At 47.7% G+C, this 23,123-nt stretch overlaps 1 protein-coding gene across 3 annotated transcripts in view; it reads right to left on the bottom strand.

Moving 5' to 3' along the window:
- Positions 1–23,123, bottom strand: part of LOC143930246 (beta-microseminoprotein-like) — a 131,238-nt gene that overhangs the window by 92,557 nt on the left and 15,558 nt on the right. The gene's annotated exons all lie outside the window — the stretch shown is intronic.

Genomic DNA, 23,123 nt, shown 5'->3' with positions numbered 1-23,123 from the left:
TTAGTTTCTGTCAGTACATTTTATAAATAAGTAACGTTTCTCTTTCACTGATGTGTGCTGAGGAGGCAGCACTGATAGGCTGCACTGATGGACACTGATGAGGTGGCACTTATGGGCACTAATGAGGAGGTACTATTATGATGGGCACTAAAAGGCAGCACTGACTGGCACCAGTAATGGGCACTGATTTGTGTCACTGGGCTTTCATGGGCATTGATTGGTAGCAATACTGGTGCTTTACTGTAATCAGGGTACTGATGATCAGTGCCCTGATTACATGCCCTGTTCTCCCCTGCAAGGATATGCCGCTGATCAGCTCTCCTCGCCACACACTCTGTCAGTATGAGGCGATGAGAGCCGATTACTGGCACTTCCTGTATTTGCATGTGACCGGCAGGGCTGTCTTTAACGCAGGACAAAAGGGGCAGCTGCCCTGGGCCCTGTCATTTCTGGGGGGCCCAAGGCAGCTGCCACTTAAGCCCTGTGTTCCCTGCAGTTTTCCCAGAGTAGTGCGTGCAGCCGATTTCAACCCCCTCCCCCCCGCGTGCTCTCCCAAGTGCTGGCCATGTTTATTATACAGGATAGTGGGACAGCTGCGGGCTTCATGTGTTTGAGCCCGCGTGTCCTGCTTCTCCCTCTGTCAGGAGCTGCGGACCACAGTCAATGACAGAGCGAGAGCGGTGCTCTGTGTTCCTCCTGCCCCCATCCCCGCCTGGCAGACCTGTGTAGCACACAGCCGAGGGAAGTTTTCTGGCTGTGTGCTGGGTCTGATAGGCAGACTCCGGAGACTGTGTTGCACCGCCGTGTGATCAGGTAAGAAAGAACAATGTTGGACATGGGGGAGGGGGGTACAGAAGTGAGAGGTGGACATGGGGGGGGTACAGAGATGGACATGGGGGGTACAGAGATGGACATGGGGGTACAGAGGTGGAGGACATACAGAGGTGGACATGGGGGGGTACAGATATGGACATGGGGGATACAGAGATGGACATGGGGCAGAGGTGGAGGAGGTACAGAGGTGGACATTATGGGGTACAGAGATAGACATGGGGGGGTATAGAGGTGGAGGAGGTACAGAGGTGGACATGGGGGGGTACAGAGGTGGGCATGGGAGGTACAGAGGTGGAGGAGGTACAGAGGTGGACATGGGGGGGGGGTACAGAGGTGGACGAGGTACAGAGGTGGACGAGGGGGATACAGAGGGGGACATGGGAGGTACAGAGGTGGACATGGGGGGGTACATAGGTGGAGGAGGTACAGAGATGGACATGGGAGGTACAGAGATGGACATGGGGGTACAGAGGTGGAGGGGGTTACAGAGATGAACCCAGAGGTGGACGGGGGTACAAAGTTTGACATGGGGGGGTACAGAGGTGGACGGAAGGATAAAGAGATGAATGTGGATGGGGGGGATACAGAGGTGATCTGTGGATGGGGGGATGCGGAGGTGAACATGGATGGGGGCAAAATACAGAGGTGGATGGGGAAAACAAAGGTGGAAATGGGGGGTACAGAGGTAGACGGAAAGATATAGAGATGAACATGGATGGGGGTGCAGAGGTGGAGGGGTGGTACAAAGGTGGACGGAAAGATATTGAGGTGGATGGAGGGGTACAGAGGGGAGCTGTGGATGGGGGGGGGGCTACAGAGGTAGACAGGGAATACAGAAGTGAGCTGTAGAAGGAGGGGGTACAGAGGTGAGATGTGGGTGGAGGGGGGTACAGAGGTGAACTGTGGGGGGAGGGGGGTACAGAAGTGAGCTGTGGGTGGAGGGGGGTACAGAGGTGAGCTGTGGGTGGAGGGGAGTACAGAGGTGATCTGTGGGTGGAGGGGGGTACAGAGGTGATCTGTGGATGGAGGGGGGTACAGAGGTGAGCTGTGAGTGGAGGGGGGCACAGAGGTGATCTGTGGGTGGAGGGGGGTACAGAGGTGAGCTGTAGATGAGGGAGCAGAGGTAAGCAAATTGATGTGCAGAGGGGACCAATAGATGGTTACTTTGGAGGAGGGGGGAGGATATGCATGTACTGCCCCTTGTGCTGATTTTTTTCTGTGCCCTGTATGATACAAACACCTCAAAGTACACACCCCCAATCCCTGTGTGTCATCCTGGACTCCTGTTTCTCCCCTTCCCCCGATCATCTTGAACTCCCCCATCCCCCCCAATCATCCTGGACTCCTCTATCCCCCCATCATCTTGGACTTCGCCATCTCCCCCCCTACCCACCCACCCATCATCCAGAACTTCTCTATCTCTTCCCCCATCATTCTTATTATTATTAGTGATTTATATAGCGCCAACAGTTTGTGAAGTGCTTTACAACATGAGGACAGACAGTACAGTTACAATTCAATACATAAGTTTACGTGTGTTTTGTTTTTTCGAATGTTGGGGTGGAGAGACAATGTGCATGGCGGGGCCTAAGAATTTTTTTTGCCCAGGGCCCAATCAATAGTAAAGACGGCCCTGTTCCCTGGACTTATGTTTCCAGATAGCATGTGTCTCAGGGGTGGGGGCTGCGGAATAGGTGGCCTCTGCCTCCCTAAGATCCCCTTCCGCGTCCATCAATCTGGACCGGGATGCCAAATTGCAGCAAAAGCGCCGCGTGTGGTGGCCTTAAAATCATCCCAGATCATCGGGACGGAGGCGCTCTGCTGGTTAGTTATCCAGTATAATTTAATTTCAGCTACACTTTGGTCCACAACTGCCTGATCAGCCAGCCAGAAAGGGCTTAGTCGCCACATCCGATAGGAGGTGGGGGGCCCAAGGCAAGGTCCACCGTTCTGGAGGAAGATCACATGCGGATTATGTCTTGCCAAATATTCAAACATCAATGATCATTTCACCTTAGGGTTAAGCCCCCGAACATTCCACAAGACTAAACGTAATCTAGACAATGTGTATGGAGAAAGTATAACTGGTGGAGCCCACTTCTCAGGGTCCGCTAGAAGCCTCCACATCCTGGGGTCCAGCGCGCCACGAGAAGTGCACCAGAATGCGATCAAACCAGGCACTTGAAACATCAGCACATTAAACAGAGCTAGCGATTGTATATCATTTAAGTCTGGCAGACTGATAGTCAAATGTATACATAATAGTGAATTGCATATGGAAAGCAGCAACAGTAAAAAAAATAAATAACACAAGGTCTCCCAACATTCCCACCCCCCTAACCCTCCTGGTTCCCACACCCCAACATATGAGAGCTTTGTTCCCATAACCAAAATTGCCAGGCAGGAGGGCCATGGCACAAACCCTCAACCAACAAACCCTGAGGAGTGTGTAAAGGTCCACAGCCCTGGGCTTCCATCCGCGCATGTCCACGCGATATAAGTATGTGTGGTAACCCTGAGTCTGAAAAATCACAATGTCAGAAATAACAGGAGACAGGAGAAGAAAAAATAATCAAAAAGGAAAAATAGCATGGTGATAACTGTCATCCAGGATCAGTAATGGGTGTACATTCTGCATCAAAGGATTCCAGGCTTAGTATCCCATAGTACCTGTGAAGAGATGGGGGGGGGGGGGAATGAGGGGATCAAAATAATTGAGGCATCTTTGTTTTCCTTCACCCCCCTTTGCCTTTTGCCAGGAGAGGATGGCACATAGCAGAGGTGTCCCAACTAGCCATATAGAAAGGAGAACATTAACAGCGAGGAGATCTCCTGTTTTGGTTCCTACGATCCGAATGCCCCAGGGTGTCCACCCAGTGAGACGCCTCCTTGGGATTTGTAAAAAAATAGGCCTTGCCCTGGTAAATGATTCGTAAATGTGCAGGATACATCATGCTGTATGGTAGATGGAGCTCTTGCAGCCTGTGTTTTATGGCTAGAAAAGTGACTCTGCTTTTGTGTTGCTACCGAGAAATCCGGGAAGACAGTGATTCCATTACCATTAAAGGAGACTTTGCTCTTCTTCTGAGCAGCTCTGAGAACAGCTTCCCTGTCCCTGAAGTGGAGCAATATAATGATCATGGCACGTGGCGGGGTCCCAGGTGGTAGGGGTCGCAGGGGGATTCTATGTGCCTGCTCAATGGCGAATACTGGTGAGAGGGTAGCGGCGCCAAACATGTTGGTCAGCCATTTTTCCAAGAATACCTTCGGCGTTTTGCACTCAGCCCCCTCTGGGAAATTATTTTTCCTTAAATGGTCCTCCATGTCAGTAAGCTTATCAGTAGTATAATCATGGGCCTGCCGCAGCTCCCTGACCGATCCCTGCAAGGGACGTGTCTCATCCTCCAGTGCACCAATGCGTTGTTCAGCATTAGTCACTCTGTGGCGGATGGTATGGACATCATGCTTTAAGAAGGATAGCTCTGTTTTAATAGCGTCCATTTGTGAAGTGAGAGAAGCATGTCTATGCTGGATGGCTTCCATGATCTGAGCTAGCGATGGCTCTGCAGGGCCTGCATCAGCAATGGATGTTTTAGGGGTATCAGGATCAGTGTCCGGAGCAGGGGAAAATAAGAGAGGGTCCTCCGGGCTCAGAGATCTTTGTGACTCACCCTTCCCTGTGAGTTGCTTCCATGGTGTGTATGTGGAGGCTGGCTGGAGCTGTGTGTGTGCAGCAGGCTGGCCGGCGCCATCTTGCTCCGGTCAGCATGGCGGCAATGGCGGCACAAATCCCGGGGCTTCCTCCATCGGTGGTCCATATTTGACCATCTCTCGATGGGCACAATGCTCCCTGGATGCTGTGGGGGTAAGTGGGACCCCTGGATGGCGGCTGGTTTAGCAGGATCATTGCAGGATGTGTGCGGCACGGACAGAGCTCAGGCTGAACACATCCTCACATTCCGGTTACTGGCCATGCCACCTGGAATTTTGTAAAATTAGCTGTGTTTTTATCTGCTAATAATGGTTTTAGTGTATTTTTTTCGAATATATTGGTTTGATAAACATTTGTGCAAATATCACGGGGTGTAAAAAATTAGTAGCACCTTCTTTTTATTCTAGAGGTCATATGCTTTCAGAAAATATATGGTTTTGGGGGTTTTTCACAAATTCTGAAAGCTGTAAGGGAAAAATTAAAACCTTCAGATTTTTTGAGAAATTTGGATAGTTACATTTTTGCGTACGTTCGGTTTGCACCATTTTGCAAAAGGGCGCAATGTAAAAAATTTTATTTTTTGTTATTTTTTAAGTTCATACATCTTAGGCTTTTATATTTAGTAGGGATTTACCAGGAATTTTGTAAAATTAGCTGTGTTTTTATCTGCTAAAAATGGTTTTAGTGTTTATATATTTTCACCATTTCGCAAAAAGGCGCAATTTAAAAGTTACAAATATTTGTTATTTTCTAACTCAATTCAGGTTCATCTTTTATATTTAGCAGGAATTTTGTAAAATGTGCTGTGTTTTTATCTGCTAATAATGGTTTTAATTTATTTTTTGCAAATATATTGGTTTGATAAACATTTGCGCAAATACCGCAGAGTTTAAAAAATCTGATAACACCTTCTTTTTATTATACTGATCATGTGCTTTCAGAAAAAATGTGATTTGGGGGGTATTTACAAACTCTAAAAGCTATAAGTGAAAAATAAAAAAGCAAAGGAATTGCAAAAATGGTCTGGCCACCTGAGTGTACAAAATTTAGCACAAGGCCTGGCAGCGAAAGGGTTAAAGGACATGTTAAGGCAGGTGTCACAATACTTTTCACAATATAGTGTTCATAGCTTCAGTTTAACATTATGACATTCGGAATTCATCAACCTGCAGTTGACCTCCTTCTGATGTGTATTCTGTGCACTTCTATGGAATTGGAAAATCCATCTGACGAGAACAAAAGTCCTTATACAGCTTGCCACATAGCACAGTTTGACAGGGGAAGGGACCAGTCTTTTTTTTTTAAGTTTCACTTTCATTTACAGGTAGGGTTGCCACCTTTTCTTCAAGCCAAACCTGAACACTTTAGCGGTGCATCGCAAATTTTTTCGTAGTGTACACTATAGGATTGTAAAGACCTGGGACACCTTTGGGTGCACTAAGGAGAGAATAATGCGGCACGCTTTATTGGACAGGGTTACCTCAGGGGTCACTGTCACCCCCCTTCATAAAATAAGGGTCAGTGTTACCCCATCCATAATTTAGGGGTCTTCCATAGAGGACCCCCATTAGGTCCCCTTATATCAGAACTCCCCTTAGAGACCTCTATTAGATCAGGGAACCCCCCCCCCCCTCCCCATCAGTGTCCCCTGCCCCTAAAGGCCCACATTAGACTGCCTTACCAAGAGCCGTTTCAAGCCAGGAAGTGTGGGAGCTGGAGTTTGGGGGCGGAGCGAAGCTGCTCTGCTGTAGTGCTATTTTCCTTCTTTCGTTCCATTGTGTGGGGGGGCTTGGAGAGTAAGCAAAGTAGAGGCAGGTGCTGCATCACTGTGCCCAGTGTCTGCAGGACACAGGAATCAAAACACATTCAAACTTGTGCACTCACTCACAGGGCCACTGTTAGGAATCATGGGGCCCTCACCCCCTGAGGGGGGAGAAGAGGTGGGGGCGGGAGGTGAGAAAGGGTGAGAGGAGGAGGTAAGGGGTTGAGGAGGCAGAAGAGAGAGGGGGGAAAGAGAGATGGGGAGGGGATTGGGGGTGTGAGGGGGAGTTGGGTGAGAGAAGAGGGGTGGGAGAGAGAAGCAGGCTGAGAGGGAGGAGGGGTGAGAGAGAAAGGTGGTAAGAGACAGGGCGGCCTGAGAGGGAGGAGGGGTGAGAGAGAAAGGTGGTAAGAGACGGGCGGCCTGACAGAGAGAGGGGGTAGCTGACAGGGGGGGGAGTAGCTGACAGAGGGGGGAGTAGCTGACAGAGGGGGGGGTAGCTGACAGAGGGGGGAGGAGTAGCTGACAGAGGGGGGGAGTAGCTGACAGAGGGTGGGAGAGTAGCTGACAGAGGGTGGGAGAGTAGCTGACAGAGAGGGAAGTAGCTGACAGAGAGGGGAGAGTAGCTGACAGAGGGGGGGTAGTAGCTGACAGAGGGGGGGTAGTAGCTGACAGAGGGGGGGGTAGTAGCTGACAGAGGGGGGTAGTAGCTGACAGAGGGGGGGAAGCTGACAGAGGGGGGGAGGGGAAGCTGACAGAGGGGGGGAGGAGTAGCTGACAGAGGGGGAGGGAGTAGCTGACAGAGGGGGAGGGAGTAGCGGACAGAGGGGACAGAGGGGGAGGGAGTAGCTGACAGAGGGGGAGGGAGTAGCTGACAGAGGGGACAGAGGAGGTGGGAGTAGCTGACAGAGGGGACAGAGGAGGAGGGAGTAGCTGACAGAGGGGGGGAGTAGCTGACAGAGGGTGGGAGAGAGAAGGGGGCTGAGAGGAGGGGTGAGGGAGAAAGGTGGTAAGAGAGGGGTGGCCTGACAGAAAGAGTGGGTGGCTTACAGAGAGGGAGTAGCTGACAGAGGGGGGAGTAGCTGACAGGGGAGTGGAGCTGACAGAGGGGGGGTAACTGACAGGAGGGGGGCTAACTGATAGGAGGGGGGTAGCTGACAGGGAAGGGGAGCTGACAGGGGGGTACCTGACAGTGGAGTGGAGCTGACAGAGGGGGGTAGCTGACAGGGGAATGGAGCTGACAGAGGGGGTAGCTGACAGAAGAGTGGAGCTGACAGAGGGGCGTAACTGACAGAGGGGGGAAGCTGACAAAGGGGGGGAAAGCTGACAGAGGGGGAGGGGGTAACTAACAGAGGGGGGGTAGCTAACAAAGGGGGGGTAGCTGACAGAGGGGGGTAGCTGACAGGGGAATGGAGCTGACAGAGGGGGTAGCTGACAGAGGGGATGTAGCTGACAGAAAGGGGTAGCTGACAAGGGAGGGTAACTGGCAGGGGAGTGGAGCTGACAGAGGGGGGTAACTGACAGGGGGGGGGGCTGACAGGGGGGGAGTGGCTGACAGGGGGGGGAACTGACAGAGGGGGGAGTGGCTGACAGGGGGGGAGTGGCTGACAGAGGGGGAGTGGCTGACAGAGGGGGGTGAGAGGGCAGATGTGAAAGATACCTCAGTGAGGACTCGAGGACACACAGCAGAGAACACGCCAAGCAAGGAGGCGGGACTTCGGGCGGCCGCGATCACCCACAGTCCAGCCCCGCCTCCACATGTGACCATGTCCACCGAGCCAATCACAGACCCTCGTGTCCGCCGCCCGTACGTGACACTATCAGCCAATCACAGGCTGAATAGGTATGCCAGCTGTCCATCGCTGAGCGCGGCTCGGAGATGGAGCGCACAGGCAGTAATATATGTGTAACACTGATGAATCAGGATTCACTGCTCTAGGTTGAACTTCAGCTATATGTGCCTGGGTTTCAGGTGGCTTGAAAACCGGGCACATGTGTCCAAACCCGGACTGTCCGGGTCAAAACCGGACAGGTGGTAACCCTATTTACAGGTCTCATCCTAACCCCTGTTTTTTTGACTGGGCAGTGAAAGAACACACTGATGCACACTGATGAGCTCATCTTTCTGTTACTCTTCTCTCTCCACATACATATAAGCATACCCCTTACACTACAGCACACCTGACTGGCTGCTTGTGCTGCTTTTCTCTGTCTGAGCTCTGCTATACAGTAGACAGTAGACAAGAAAAAGAATGTGTTTCTGAGGCCATGGTGCACCATGTCAGAGAAGGCTTACATTCTTTTAAAAATCGTAACCAAATGCAACAATTGGCAGGTTCAACCACTTTCAACAAAAATGTTGATGGTAGGTATTCTGTAACACCAGTCTCATATGCAAGGATATGAATAAAGCCAGATAGCTTAACTTGCCTACCTATCAAAGCACAACAATGTCCTTTAAAAGGTTTGTTAACCCATATATATATAAAACTATGCCAGCCCCCCTATTAGAGGCTGGCATAGCACACTATGTCATTAGTTTTAAAAAACTAGTGTTCTAAATACCTAATTTGAGCTGTCTTCAGGTCGGTCACATTACTTGCATCCGCTTTACAGCTCCGACGGATTGTTTCTGTGGGAGATACCGTGATCCCCCTCTGACGTCAGCCTGGGAGATCACGTAGCCACTCCTCCGCAGAAGCTGTGTATCGGAGCTGCAAAGCACCCACGAGTCACCTGAAGACAGCTTAAATTGGGTATTTAGAACACTCGTTTTTGAAACTACTGACAAAGTGTTCTATGCCAGGAGGAGGGGGTGAGGGGGGAGAGAAGAGAGCTGAGGGGACAGATAGGTATGATGCAGGGACGCAATCAGACCACGGTGATCAGGGAAGAGCAGCCCTGATTTTTGTGGTCTGTTTAGAGAGGGCATACAGGAAGTGGCAAATTAATTTTTTTTTTTTTTACAGTTTAGAGTGGGCAGATTACATAGAACAGGTGCTGTGTAATCAGCTTTTTTTTTCCCTTTTTTTGTTTCTAATTCAAATTTTATTGACAATTTTTAAGAAATTTACATAACCAACAAACAACTAAACATAACAAAAAAAAGGAAAGGAAAAAAAAAAAAAATGAAAAAACACACATAATCCACATCCTATAAATAATAATAAAGAACATACCACATTATAATAAAATATAAAACATATACCCACACCCTGCCAAACCCTATCAAGAGGCAGAAAGGGGAAGAAAGAGAAAAAAAAAGAAAAAGAAAGAAGAAAAAGAAACATTTAGAGCTACCCGAAATGACTACTCAAACCAACGTCACCTCGCTCGCCCGCACTCTGCACTGATTTCATATCCTATCTACAACCGCCAATCAGATTCCATAATTCATGGGATTCCCTTAACATCTTCCACGGCTGCCATATTTGACAACATTGTTCATAAGTGTCCATCTCCTGCGACAAGAGAGACTCCATCCTCACACTGCAGTCCATCTCTGATATCCACTCAGTCAACGATGGAACATGTGCCGACCGCTGTCAACCAATGTCTCAGAAGGCCTTTTTTAATACTTTTATACGAGCCAGGGAGAATGGATAACAAAGTCATTTGTGGTATGTTGGGAATAGTTTCCCCCCGTTACCCGGGCATAAAGCTATCATATCCCAAAAATTATAAACTGAAGGACATTCCCACCAAATATTAGAGCCTGGCATAGCACACTACATTAGTCTTTTATAAAAACGAGTGTTGTAAATACTGATTTAGAACAATCTTCAGGCCCATCACATGACTCGCAGCCGCTGTATACAGCCAATATATGGCTTCTGCAGTAGGGGCCAACATCTCCCTCTGATGTCAGCTGGGGAGATCACATGGCCACTCAGCCTCTCCTGCAGTAGCCCTGGAAACCAGCCGAGAGTCACGTGACCAGCCTGAAGATTGCGCTAAATCAGTATTTACAACGCTCCTTTTTATAAAAGACTAATGCAGCGTGCTATGCCAGGCTATAATAACGGGGCATAATAGAGGGGCTGGCAGGGACCATTTCAATTTTTTTATTTTACTAATAGCGGTGGGGGGTGGGACGGAGAGACACACAAAGAGCTGACAGGCAGAAAGGAGTGGCTGAGGGGGAGACAGGAGAGCTGAGAACAGGGCTGTGTATGACGGAGGGATGCACTCTGACCACGGTGGTCAGTACAGAGAGGGGGATACAGAAAGTGGCAGGTTTTATTACAGTTTAGAGGGGGGCAGATCACACAGCACAAGCACTGTTGTCATGGTTATGCAATAGAGTTCATCTGCTTACCTGTCTCCATGTGTTCATTTCTAGAGACCATTTGAGCCTCACTTGACTGCTTTTATAATCCATCCTCTGGCATGGCTCCACCCTAGCTCCTATCAGACAACTCTATATTAACCTGTGCACTGCTAGCCAATCCTGCTGATCAACCTTTGTGTGTTAGCTTCCTGTTTCCTGCCGTGTGCTCTGCTACTGTTTTCCGTTACCGATTTTGGCGTGTCTTTGACTATCCCTGATTGCCTGTGATCCTGACCTTTTGGCGTGTCCCCGACTATTCTTGTCTGCTTGTGGCCCCGACCTTGGCTTTGTCCCTCACCATCCCTATCCTCCTGTTGCCTACTGTGGGTGTGAGCTGGGAGACCCTGGGGGTCGCAACCTGGAGCCAGTTGCAGCCAAGTCCATCCTCACCACTAGAGGCGCTGGTGAACACCTGCTGGCTCTTAGACTCCGCGCCCCAGGGAATCTTACGCTCTAACCCCAGTGGGATCTGTCCCCTGTCTGAAGCAGTCAGCCTTAGGGTCCACAACCTTGCGGTGCACTCCTGATCCCTACGGTGTGCACCTGTCACCTCGCCTCAAGGTGACCTGACAACTGTGCTGTTTAATCTGCTTTAAGGGACCAGTAAATAAATTTTTTTGGGTGATTAACAAACGCTTTAATCTGAGTTATAGCTTGTATAATCTGTCCTACTTGACTGCTAACACCTGTGGCATTACACATTTCAAGTATTGTGTCTTTGCGGGCCTTTTTTGATTGTTCGTCTAAGCTTTGCGCCTTCTTGCATTGCTCGCAGTTGTGTAGTGGTCTCAGTGTCTGAGTTATCACTCTCCGATGTGGTGTCTAGTGAGGGTCTGCGTTCTCTCATGCTGCCGCTGTATGTAGGCCTTTAGCCAAGCGAGTGTGGCGTGCGGTCTGTTACCTAGTCAGCGAGGGTGGACAGTCTTAAATGTTGCCGGTCAGTGTCCTGCAGTGGTCAGCATAGAGGTAGCTGAACTCACAGGTATCCTAGGGCCTGACCCTTATCCTGGCAGCTGTAAGGTGGCGTGCCCAGGGGTAGGTAAGATGGCTTCACCTCACTGTAACGCTATGCAGAGGGAGGATTCCAAAAAGACAGAATGGTTGCTTGTTCCTAGCAGGAGGACTGTGAGAAGCTGGAGCTTTCTGTGCTGTTTGCGAGGATATGAATATGGCTAGATAGCTCAACTTGCCTTCCTATCAAAGCACAACAAAGTCCTTTAACTATTTTAACTTTATTTGTAAAATAAGAGTACAGAGTTTGTAGTTGTTGTAGGGTGTTGAGAGAGAGAGAGAGCTTCTCTATGTGGAATGCTTATTCAGGAAGAAGTTAAAAAACAGAATGCTTATTGCAAGACTTGTCAGGATGTACTTAAAGAGCCTTCTATGAGTAAAAAGAAAGATCAGGGGTCTGGCCTACCCAGGAAATGGAACAGGGAAAAACTAACTAATGAATTTAGACAGGGAGAATGGATTAGCCCATTCTCCCTGTCTAAATTCATTAGTTATTTTCTCCCTGTTCCAGAAGAATGGGCTAATGGGCTAATCCATTCTAACTACAAGGGAATTGAAAGGTTATCATGGCAACCAGACTCTAGTAGATCAGAAAAGTAAACACTGAAAATAAGGAGGCGTGCCAAATAAACTAGGTAGTGGTACTCTAGTTCCATGATAGTAGGTCATACTCATCTATTTTGTCATCCTTAAGCCGCGTACACACGGGCGGACTGTATGGCCAACTTAGTCCGTCAGACAATCCGACGGACAGTCCGTCCTACTTTCGAATAAACGGACTTGACCACATACGGATGCAAAACAGTCCGTCGAAAGTTTGCGCGATGACGTGTACAGCACGTACGACGGGACTAGAAATAGGAAGTCCAATACACAGCAATGCAACCTTTCGCCGTGTAAATCCTTTCTGAGCATGCGCCATACTTAGTCCGTCGAACTAGCCTACTCACGAGTGGATTGTCCGCTGAAAAAAAAGTACGACGGACAATATTACGGAAATTCCGAAATACTTAGTCCGCCAGACTGCACGCTGAAATGTGTTTCGACGGACTAAGTTGCCAGACAGTCCGCCCGTGTGTACGCGGCTTTACACTTGAAAGATGATTGAAACTCACCAAGGTCTCTTTCAGCCAGACAGGGCTGTTCACATGCCATGCATAGCTCCCAACTGTCCCTGATTTCGAGGGACTGTCCTTGATTTTGAGCAATGTCCCGCTTTCCTCCTCATTTGTCCCTCATTTTGGTCTAATCTATATAGTTGTATATAAAATGCACTTTTTATCTATCAAAAAGTGTTTTCCAGTGCTAAACCTTTCATCTGATTTCTAAATTGCTGCATTTGTAAATTCCAAAAGCCAATATAAAGCACTTTTGGGATTAACCAATCTTGTTCTTTTGTACAATTCTCCTTTAAGGGGGTGTAGCAAGGGGTATGTCTTAAGCTTGCATACTTTTGCAACTAGGTGTCCCTCATTCCCATCTCAAAAAGTTGGGAGGTATGTGTCATGGCCAGGGCTGGACTTACCATTGGGCTTGACTGGGCTCAAGCCCATGGGCCCCGTCCCAATAGGGGGCCCTGCCGAGATGCATAGCCCGGTTCGGCTCCACTCACAGTCACGCCCAGTTCTGCCCTGCGATGGACATAACACAGGGACTGGGAGTGACTGTGAGCCGAGCCAAGTACACTCGGCTACTCTCAGCTCCGCTCGGGACTGCGAGAGGACCCGAAAGCTGCTGAGATACACAGGACTCTGTATCTCGGCGGCGCCATTTGTAAACTTCAAGGCTACAAATGACAAGGCTGCAAATGACACTGGGCAAGGTTTCTACACTGACAAGGCTGCAAATGACACTGACAAGGCTGCAATGACACTGAAGAAGGCTTGGGGTGTGTGTTATACGCCGATAAATACAGTAATGTATAGAAGGTAGGGCCCGAAAGTGAGTCAAGCCGAGGGGCTCCCATCACCCTAAGTCCTGCCCTGGCCATGGCCATTATGCTTTGCTTAGTGGCTGCAGAATTTTTAACTCAGGGTGCAGAGTGTAACAAGTGGCACCGTTTGTCAAATTCGCCCATTGAGGCCACTCTGCAACTGCGTGCAATGCACACCATTGCAGGATAGTAGTGGGGCATTAAAGGGTTAAATCCGACATTGAGGAGGCAATATATAGCCTCTTTACTGCCTGTCAAATGACTGAAAAGCAACACCGCAGTGTGTGTTAGTGCGCATGTGTATAAAGCACAAGGGATTTTTGCTGATCCTGAGATAAGCCAGATGAAAAAAAGTAAACAATTGTTCAAAGCAATATGTTAATTTCTCTTTCCTTTCTCAAATAAAGTGACAGAATAAAGCCGTTTCCTTGCACTGGGTAACAGCTTCACTACCGCACCAGGTTACTTTGGTCTGGTTTTAATAAATCAGCCCCACAGGCTCGTGAAAGTATATAACAAAATCCTTGAAACCCGCTCAATGTTTTTTTCCACATAGACAGTGAAATGGCACATGAATAATCATGAGCACACTAGAATGTTTATCTAAATTCTGTGCTATAGAAACCTCGATATCTTAAAATACACTCTCATATTGCCAGCTTCTGCTCTGCCCATGCAGGGCTAAAAAACAACTGACTTGCTTTAATGCCCCCCTCTGCAGCAGAATATACTAACCCTTTCTTTGCTCTCCTTGAGCTTCATTCTGCTGATGGGAAGGAAGAAAATACCTGGTATTTCTGGGTGTGCAGCTATCACTGATAGCCACTGGGCACCCAAACCACTTCCAAAATCTCTTGCAGGGTGCCCCAGGTCGAGAGGTTGCGACCACATGACATTTTTTTTTTTGGTGGCACTGCAGCACCTATTCAACTTGCACTCCAATCTGTGCATTACAATCTGTTGACCCCTGCACGCTGAATCATGTCCCCCTGACCCCTGTGGATCAAGCAATCTTGATCCCTTAACTCAGTTTGTGATGCACTCCTAACCCCTGAACTCTGTGCAATACATACTGCTGCTGACCTCTGCACTGTGTGTACTATGCACTCCCAACCCCAAACACACTATGCATCACTTACCCCTGACCCCGGATCTCTGTATGTCAAGCACTCTTGACCCCTTCTCTCTGTGTTCCATGCACTCATAACCCCTGCACCCTGTGCATAACATATTCCTGACCCCTATGCTCTGTGATATGCTTGACTCCTGCACTTTGTGCACTACACACCCCTGAGTCCTGTGCTTTACTCACTCCTGACCCTTGCACTATATAAACTATACTGTGTATTTTGCACTCCTGAGTCCTGTCCACTACACTTTGTATACTGGGCTGTATATGATATACTCCTGAACACTGCACTCTTTACATTGTAAAACAGTTGCTGGTTGCAAAGTAAAGTTATAGTTAAGCAGAGGTTCCACTTTTGGGTGTAACTCCGCTTTATCGGCTACCCCACCCTCCGGTGTCACATTTGGCAACTTTTAAAGGGGATGGGAGAATGGGTATATGTTTTTGACAGGCACCCTTTCCCACTTCCAGGAGACATCGCAGCAGCGCCATCCCTCAAAGTTCAGCCCCCCACCTCCTTCCACCACCGGGCCAGTTAGAAAGCGCAGCACACTTCGCACATGCGCAATAGGGAACCGGCTTGTGAAGCCGAAAGGCTTTACTACTGGTTTCCTTATGATGAATGGCGGTGGCAGCACCCAACAGCTGATCCAAAAATTGGCTGGGGTGCCTTCATCGCAGGCTCCCTGGACAGATCCATATATTAAAAGTCTGCAGCTACAGTATTTGTATCTGATGACTTCTCTTTTTTTTTTCCCCAGGCAGAACAACACTTTAATATAGTTCTTCATCAAGGTATGCTGTGTGCAGAAAAACATGTGTAATAGACTATGACATATATTACCAAGTAACAGCAGGGGAATGGAGGTAAAGTTAGCATGCATTTATGGGGAGGGGTGTGTCTTGGGATTAAGGTCTAATAAACCTCAAAAAGGCTGGTATGGGAAATTTAAGCTGAATGCAATGCCACCTTTATTTTTAAGAAAATTTAAAAATGTCTGTGTTTCAGGAATCATATAGTCAACAAATTTAAAGCGGGAGTCCGCCGGGACTCCGCATTTTTTTTTTTTTTTTAAAGCCAGCAGCTACAAATACTGCAGCTGCTGACTTTTAAAATAGTGACACTTACCTGTCCAGCGCGCCCGCGATGTCGGCACCCAAAGCCGATCTCTAGATCGTCTGTCGGGTCCTGCCGCCGCCATCTTGGGTATGGGAATCAGGAAATGGAGCCTTTCGGCTTCATTTCCCGGTTCCCTACTGCGCATGCGCGAGCCGCGCTGCGCAATAAGGATGGTCCCCGCTGCCTCTGGGATCTGTGTGTTTCCCAGCAGGCAGCGGGGCACTTGCGGAAAGGGACGGGCACTTGCGGAAAGGGGCGTAATCTACTCCCCTTTCCGAAGAGAGCTATCCCGGAAGTGGGTGCAGAATACCTGTACTGTACAGGTATCTGCACCCCCCCTCCCCCCTGAAAGGTGCCAATTGTGGCGCCGGAGGGGGGGAGGGTTCCAATGAGCGGAAGGTCCACTTTAGGGTGGACCTCCGCTTTAAGTTAAAAATAATGCTGAGATATCATTAGCCATAATTACCTACATTCTTCAAATCTGATGATGTCCCGCCATAGTCACCGCATAAATGATCTGATTTGCAGTTTAGGAATATACATCTTTAAGGTTGGGGTATTGACCTACACTGACCCACAGCTGAATTTTTAAAGTTGCTCTTCAGCAGGGGTCAAGTCCTGGGGGAAAAAGTGTGGGAACTCCCACCCAAGATCCACTCCCCCCACCAAAAAAAAATAAAAAAATGATACGCTCATATGCACAAACGCTTCCAAAGTGGTATTTTTCATCCAATTTCCGTATTGTGTGTATAAAGTTTAACTGTTAGTACATAAAAAAAACAATCCTCAATAAACATAAATACAGTAATTCTCTGAATAATCAGCAATCATTCAATTGTGCTTCCATGCAAATGTGAACATCATGTTCTGATCTTTATTGGGAATGTTATTTTTTATATAGAGTGTTTGTGGTGAGTTTACACTTTTCATTGAATAGAGTTTGGATAACACAGGGTTAAACGGAAAGGTCATAAATTAACTGCACACTATCTGGACAGAATGCTTGGGGAGATAGTGATGTGTTCCTGCTTAGGAGATGTATGTTAGCTTGGGGGGCTGCAAACTCTGCAGGGCTCCAACACACACTCGCTGCTATTCCAACCCTTCACATATTTCCACATAAACTTCCCTCCTGGCATTAAACTTTCCCAGGTATTGTGCTCAGCTTACCACCCCAAACTGATGTTCCTCCCTCCCTGCATGTCCTGTGAGCAGAATAGCTGATCTACCCGTCAGCTAGACCTAGACCTGATCTACCCGTCAGCTAGCTGTGATTGACAGGTAGATCGAAGCGGAAGCTGTCATGGGGCCCCCTACTGGCAATGCCTGAATGTGCAGCACTTACTATTGCGAGCTGTGTCGGCAGCTGCTGGTGTAGCACCTGCCACAAAGCTTGCAGGACAAGGCTGCTAACGGGAACTGAGTTCCTGTTGTGTAAAAAGTACAGGAACTCCATTCCCATGCATTCCCACAGGACTTGAGCCCTGCTCTTCAGTCATTTTTTCAACTTTTCATCTATTAAATCTTCTGCCCTTGTTGTTTTATCTTTGGATACCTTATACAGCCCACTTCCTCTTTCTTGTCTGGTAAAACGCCTAGACTTATGACATCACGCACAGCTCTCTCTCTCACTTTCATTAGAGTTTGCCAAGAAGGGAGGGGGGTGAGTCATAAGAGGGCCAATAAGAGCTGCAGAGCTGGAAGTATGCCTCTGTGTGTATGTGTAAATCCAGGAAGTGAACAGGCAGCAGCTTCAGCTGCCCACAGTTACAATGGCTGCAGCCAGACTTAGTGAAGGGAGATTTCTGCAGCATATTTGGCAAGTACAGAATCACAGTTTATATAAAATAATATACAAAGTGATTTTAGAATGGCAAAGAATGTTTTTATTACAAATTATGTGAGCAGACTGCAGTTCCTCTTCAAGCTTCGTATATATTTCTAAATCCCCACTGTAATAGAGTCTCCCCCTAAGTGGTTACTTTAATGAAGAAGAAGATACAACTCAGTTACCAAACATGACTATATTACAAGATACAGAATTCTACACACATTAGACTTTCTAGAAGAAGCATAAGTCAGATGTATATCATATTTGATCTCTATCAATTTATCATTTTTTCTCGATAAATGAAGTGCTGGTTTTTGGGCTGTGAACTGTTGTTCCATGAAAATACAGACTTACCCAGGATAGCTGGAATTAAGGGTGTTTCAACTGGACATAAAAAAAAAACACTCCAGCATGCTTACAACACACCACTCAGATCTTTTGACTGGGTAAGGTAGTTCTACACCACCTTGGCCAGGGCACAAGAAAAGGTGGCTGCTGGGAGCTCTTGCTTTGTCTCACAGTGACCTAGAGTTTTCTCTCAAAGTCACTTGCATAGTGCTGTAATAATCATATTCATCCCTGGATTAGAGATTGAATTAGCGGTTATAAACATATAGCTTTAAATTAATAAGTACAGTGCCTTGCTAAAGTCTTCACCCCCCCTTGGCTTTTTACCTATTTTGTTCCATTACAGCTTTTAGTAAAAAAAATTTTAATCTGAATTATATGTGATGGATCAGAACACAATAGTCTAAGTTAGTGAAGTAAAATTAGAAAAATATATACATAAAACTATTTTTCAGAAATAAAAACTGATAATTGGCATGTGCGTATATATTCATCCCCTTTGTCATGAAGCCCAAAAAAAGCTCGGGTGCAACCAATTATCTTCAGAAGTCACATAATTAGTGAAACGATGTCCACCTGTGTGCAATCTAAGTGTCACATGATCTGTCATTACATATACTCACCTTTTTGAAAGGCCCCAGAGGCTGCAACACCTAAGCAAGAGGCACCACTAACCAAACACTGTTATGAAGACCAAGGAACTGTCCAAACAAGTAGGGACAATGTTATTGAGAAGTACAAGTCAGGGTTAGGTTATAAAAAAAAAATATCCAAATCTTTGATGATCCCTAGGAGCACCATCAAATCTACCATAACCAAATGGAAAGAACATGGCACAACAGCAAACCTACCAAGAGATGGCTGCACACCAAAACTCACGGACTGGGCAAGGAGGGCAGCACAGAGACCTAAGGTAACCCTGGAGGAGCTGCAGAGTTCCACAGCAGAGACTGGAGTATCTGTATATAGAACGACAATAAGCTGTATGCTCCATAGAGTTGGTCTTTATGGCAGAGTGGCCAGAAGAAAGCCATTACTTTCAGCAAAAAACAAACGGAGAGATGCTAATGACACTGATCATGCTCCCTGTAATTGGGTGCAGTGATCACTGATGTGTCACACACAGCCTCCCACAGTTATAATCACTCCCTAGGGCACACTTAACCCCTACAGCACCACTTAGTGGTTAACCCCCTTCACTGCCAGTGACATTTTTACAGTAATCAATGCAATTTTTTAGCATTGGTCACTGTATTAATGCTAATGGTCCCAAAAATGTGTCAAAATTTTCCAATGTGTCTGCCATAATGTCGCAGTCTCGATAAAAATCTGTTCCCAGGCCCCTCACTACAAAAATCTCACAGGTGCTCTGATCCACCATACTGACTGATTCCCAGCCCCTACAGGGTTCTCAGTACTTCAGTCAGACATTGGATTAGTACTGGAGCCACTGGCAATGAATTTGCTGGCTCCACTCCTACAATCCCCACTGTACCCTCAGCTCTGTAGGATCATTCACATAGCTCTGATCTCTCCTATAATTCATGGACCCTTGTTGCTACCCACACCAGAGTGTGTCTCTACACCATCACATCCCCTGAAAACTGCTGCTTTGAACAGAAGTTTTCTCTCCTCTACACCTTGCGGCTTTCTTCCTATGCTCATTCCTGCAAGGAGTGGGGCCCTTCAAAGCTACTGGTGCTGATTCCTCTCCTACTTTCACCACTCAATCCTATGAACCACAACCTGTGAAGACTTCTTATACAGCATCTGCCTGTTAATGGACACCGCCTTCCCCAACCTAGGATTTCCCAGGGCACTGCGACTGTGACTGGACCTCATACCAGTGGCAGTGCATCCATAAGAGAATGCGGGCCCCGCCCCCTCTCCCCAGCTACTCCTCTATCACCAATAGATAGATTTGTGCATTGCATGAATCCACCTATGGGCGTCGATGCCACTCCCTATTCAGGCGCCCGGCCCCTTTTCGGGCGCCTGAATTACAGCGGCGAGGTATTTTTTGAAGCACCTGATTAGAGCTCGGATCTGTTATCCATCACCTGACTAGCTGAAACAGCAGGTGCTTTTATTGGACACCTATCAGGTGTCCAATCATAGGAGAGGATGGGAGGAATGGACGGGAGAAGACATCAAGACACCGAGACAGGGTAACTGCCGGGCAGACAGCGAGTGGGGGGGTGGGGCACAGTAGCAGCATTCGATGGGCACACTGGGAGCATTTTATGGCACAGTGGGGGAGCATTTGATGGGCACAGTGGCTGCAATTGATGGGTTTTTTTGGCGCAGTAGCCGCCACAGCCGCCATTGCCTCATACCTTGGACATCTACAGCATCTCACTCCCTGGATTCTGTCAGAGACAGCCTCCCCAAGTGACATGCCTCAGATTCCCTGACAGGGCTTCTGTGTCACTTGAGGCAGGAGGCTCCTTCTTATTGCCCTGCTTGTCCTGGCAAAACCTCTGACACACAGGGTCAACTCTTGGACTCCAGACTCTCCTTCCAGCTCTTTCTGCAAGCAGTCATTAGTCCTCCTACTCTACGTCCTTTGGGTAAGTATGATTGGGGGTTGGTCTGGGATAAGTCAAGTGTAGCTGTTTTAGGGCCACGGATGCATTTGTGCAACAGTCCAATCAATTTTTAAGCTTACTGTATTGGCTGTCACGCCAGCTGTGGCACCCACCCTATCCCCAGGGTCTAGGTCTCACCTGGGTGGCCCTCTATAATCGATCTTCCTCATTGATTTGCATGTAGAACAGGGGATTAAATAAATACATTTTAAAAATGGCACTTTGAGTTCAATGATGTGCTGACGCTGGTGCTTTTTGATACACAGACAGTTGAGATATAGAAAGATATTGATGTTAATACTGAGGGTGAAAAATCTAAGCAGCTTCCTTGTATTGTTGGGAGCTGGCTGCAGGATTTTTGTGCCTATGCATTGCTGTTGTACAGGACATTGAGAATGTGTCCTGGATGGCAGGTACATTCCCTCAAAATTTGAGTCATGGTCCCTTTAAGGGGGACAGTTGCAGAGTCTTCAAACCCTGATCACTAGGACTTTGGTACTGAAGAAGTTAAAGAGGAAGAAAAACCCTGATGGGTTTACTTCCTCTTTGTCTCCCTGCAAAGGTAAAGCATAATGGGCTACTATGCATCGCATAGTCCAGAGCATCCATCTTCTTCCGGGTATCGCTACTCCGGCCACTCACAGCGGCGGAGCGGCGATGAGATCACTCCCACGCATGCGCATGGGAGCCACCACTAACGGCATATCGCAGTAAGCAGCGGCATGCTGCTAACGGCGATAGTGTGCCTGCGCGCCGCTGTCTACAGTGCATGCGCCATAGACAGCTGTCGCTGTATTTTAGTAAATATCTCCTAAACCGTGCAGGTTTAGGAGATATTTCTTGGACCTACAGGTAAGCCTTAATCTAGGCTTACCTGTAGGTCAAAGTGGTTTGTAAGGGTTTACAACCACTTTAAGTCCCAAGGGAGGGAGGCTTGAAAGGCAGCAGAGGGAAATATGCACCTGTGTCAAGGAAGTGAAAGAGAGAGAGTGTCACACAAGCTGTGCAGCCAGTGTGAGCTTCTTGACCTACGGAGACAGAGGCTGCTGACCCCCTCTGGCTGACCTACCTGGCACCCATGCTCTGGAGAAGCCTAACCCCTGTATGGGACCAAAGAAAAACTAGCGATGAGCCTGCTTAAATTACCAATACCAGGATTTTGGACTGTTATTTACTATGGCTGAAGTAAGCTGTTGTTTTGTTTAGTTTTGATTGAAATAAATGAACTCTTTTCTTTCAATAAACTGGCTGGCTACCCCAGGTTACATTTGGTGGAGCAGAGCATAGCCACAAAAGCCATTTGAAAGCGTTTAAAAGGACAGTACCACATTTTCATGTTCTGGGTTAGGACAGCACAAGCTCTGAAAACCTCACAAGGCGACATGGAGGAGGTGATAAAAGCCCTAGCTCAACGCATGATAGGCCAGCAGCAGGCCGCCGCAGAAGCCAACTGTCGCCATGAGGAGGCAATGGCCAAGCAATAGGAAACCACTCCCTTGCTGGTCGCCCAGTTCACAGTCCAGCAAGAAACTACTCAAGCACAGGTAACTGCTTTACAGGAAGCAATGCAGCGTCTTGTACAAGGACAAGAACAAAGTGTGGGTGACGCTTGCAACCAGGCAGCCATAAGGGCCAGTCACTACGTGCAAAAGTTAACGCTTAGTGATGATGTAGAGGCATTCATGGATACTTTTGAGAGAACAGCAGAAAGAGATGGGTGGCCTACAGATCAGTGGGCTGGTATTGTTGCTTCTTTTCTCACTGGAGATCCCCAGAAGGCATATTTTGATTTGCCAGCTGCTGATGCCAAGGATTACCAACGGCTGAAGGCTGAAATCTTGGCCCGCCTTGGAGTTACTACTGCTATGCAGGCCCAAAGGGTACACCATTGGAGGTACCGCCTGGACCGTACGCCATGGGCTCAGATGCATGACCTAAGTCAGCTGGTAAAAAAATGGCTGCAGCCCGAGAAGTTAACGGGTCCTCAGATAGTGGAGCAGGTCGTGTTAGACCGTCCCTAAGCTCACTGCCAAATGACCTTCGGCGCTGGGTGAGTCACGGGGACCCCAAGACAGCAGATGAACTAGTGGAAATGGTTGAGAGGTATGCTGTGATGGATCAGGATGAAGCGACTCAATAATAATAGCAATATATACAATAATAGTACGATAGCAAAATATTTTAATAAAAAACACTGATAATCGCAGGAGACACAGTCTGACAATGTGATTCGGTCAGCTCCCAATACAGTAATGTTTTCAAACAACTGAAGTCCGGTTTGAACCGATTTGCAGCTCACTGTGACATCACACACCTCATACCAGCCGCCACATTTCAGGCTTGGAAACTGATAGATTTTATATTTAATTAAACGATACTATGGTCATTTTAGTGACTGGGTATACTGGGCATAATTCTCAGTATCTGTTCTTATTCTGTATGCATGGACTCTCCACAGTACCACTTCTCTTGTCCTGTATGCTGGGTGTTTTTTTCAGTACCATACTTACCTAGGTGGATGTTGTATC

Source organism: Lithobates pipiens, unplaced genomic scaffold, assembly GCF_037356315.1.
Source record: "Lithobates pipiens isolate NorthernLeopardFrog02 unplaced genomic scaffold, aLitPip1_a1.2 Scaffold_25, whole genome shotgun sequence".
Lineage (NCBI taxonomy): Eukaryota > Metazoa > Chordata > Amphibia > Anura > Ranidae > Lithobates > Lithobates pipiens.
Note: the sequence above shows the minus strand (reverse complement) of the source record. Positions and strands in the feature narration are given on the sequence as shown.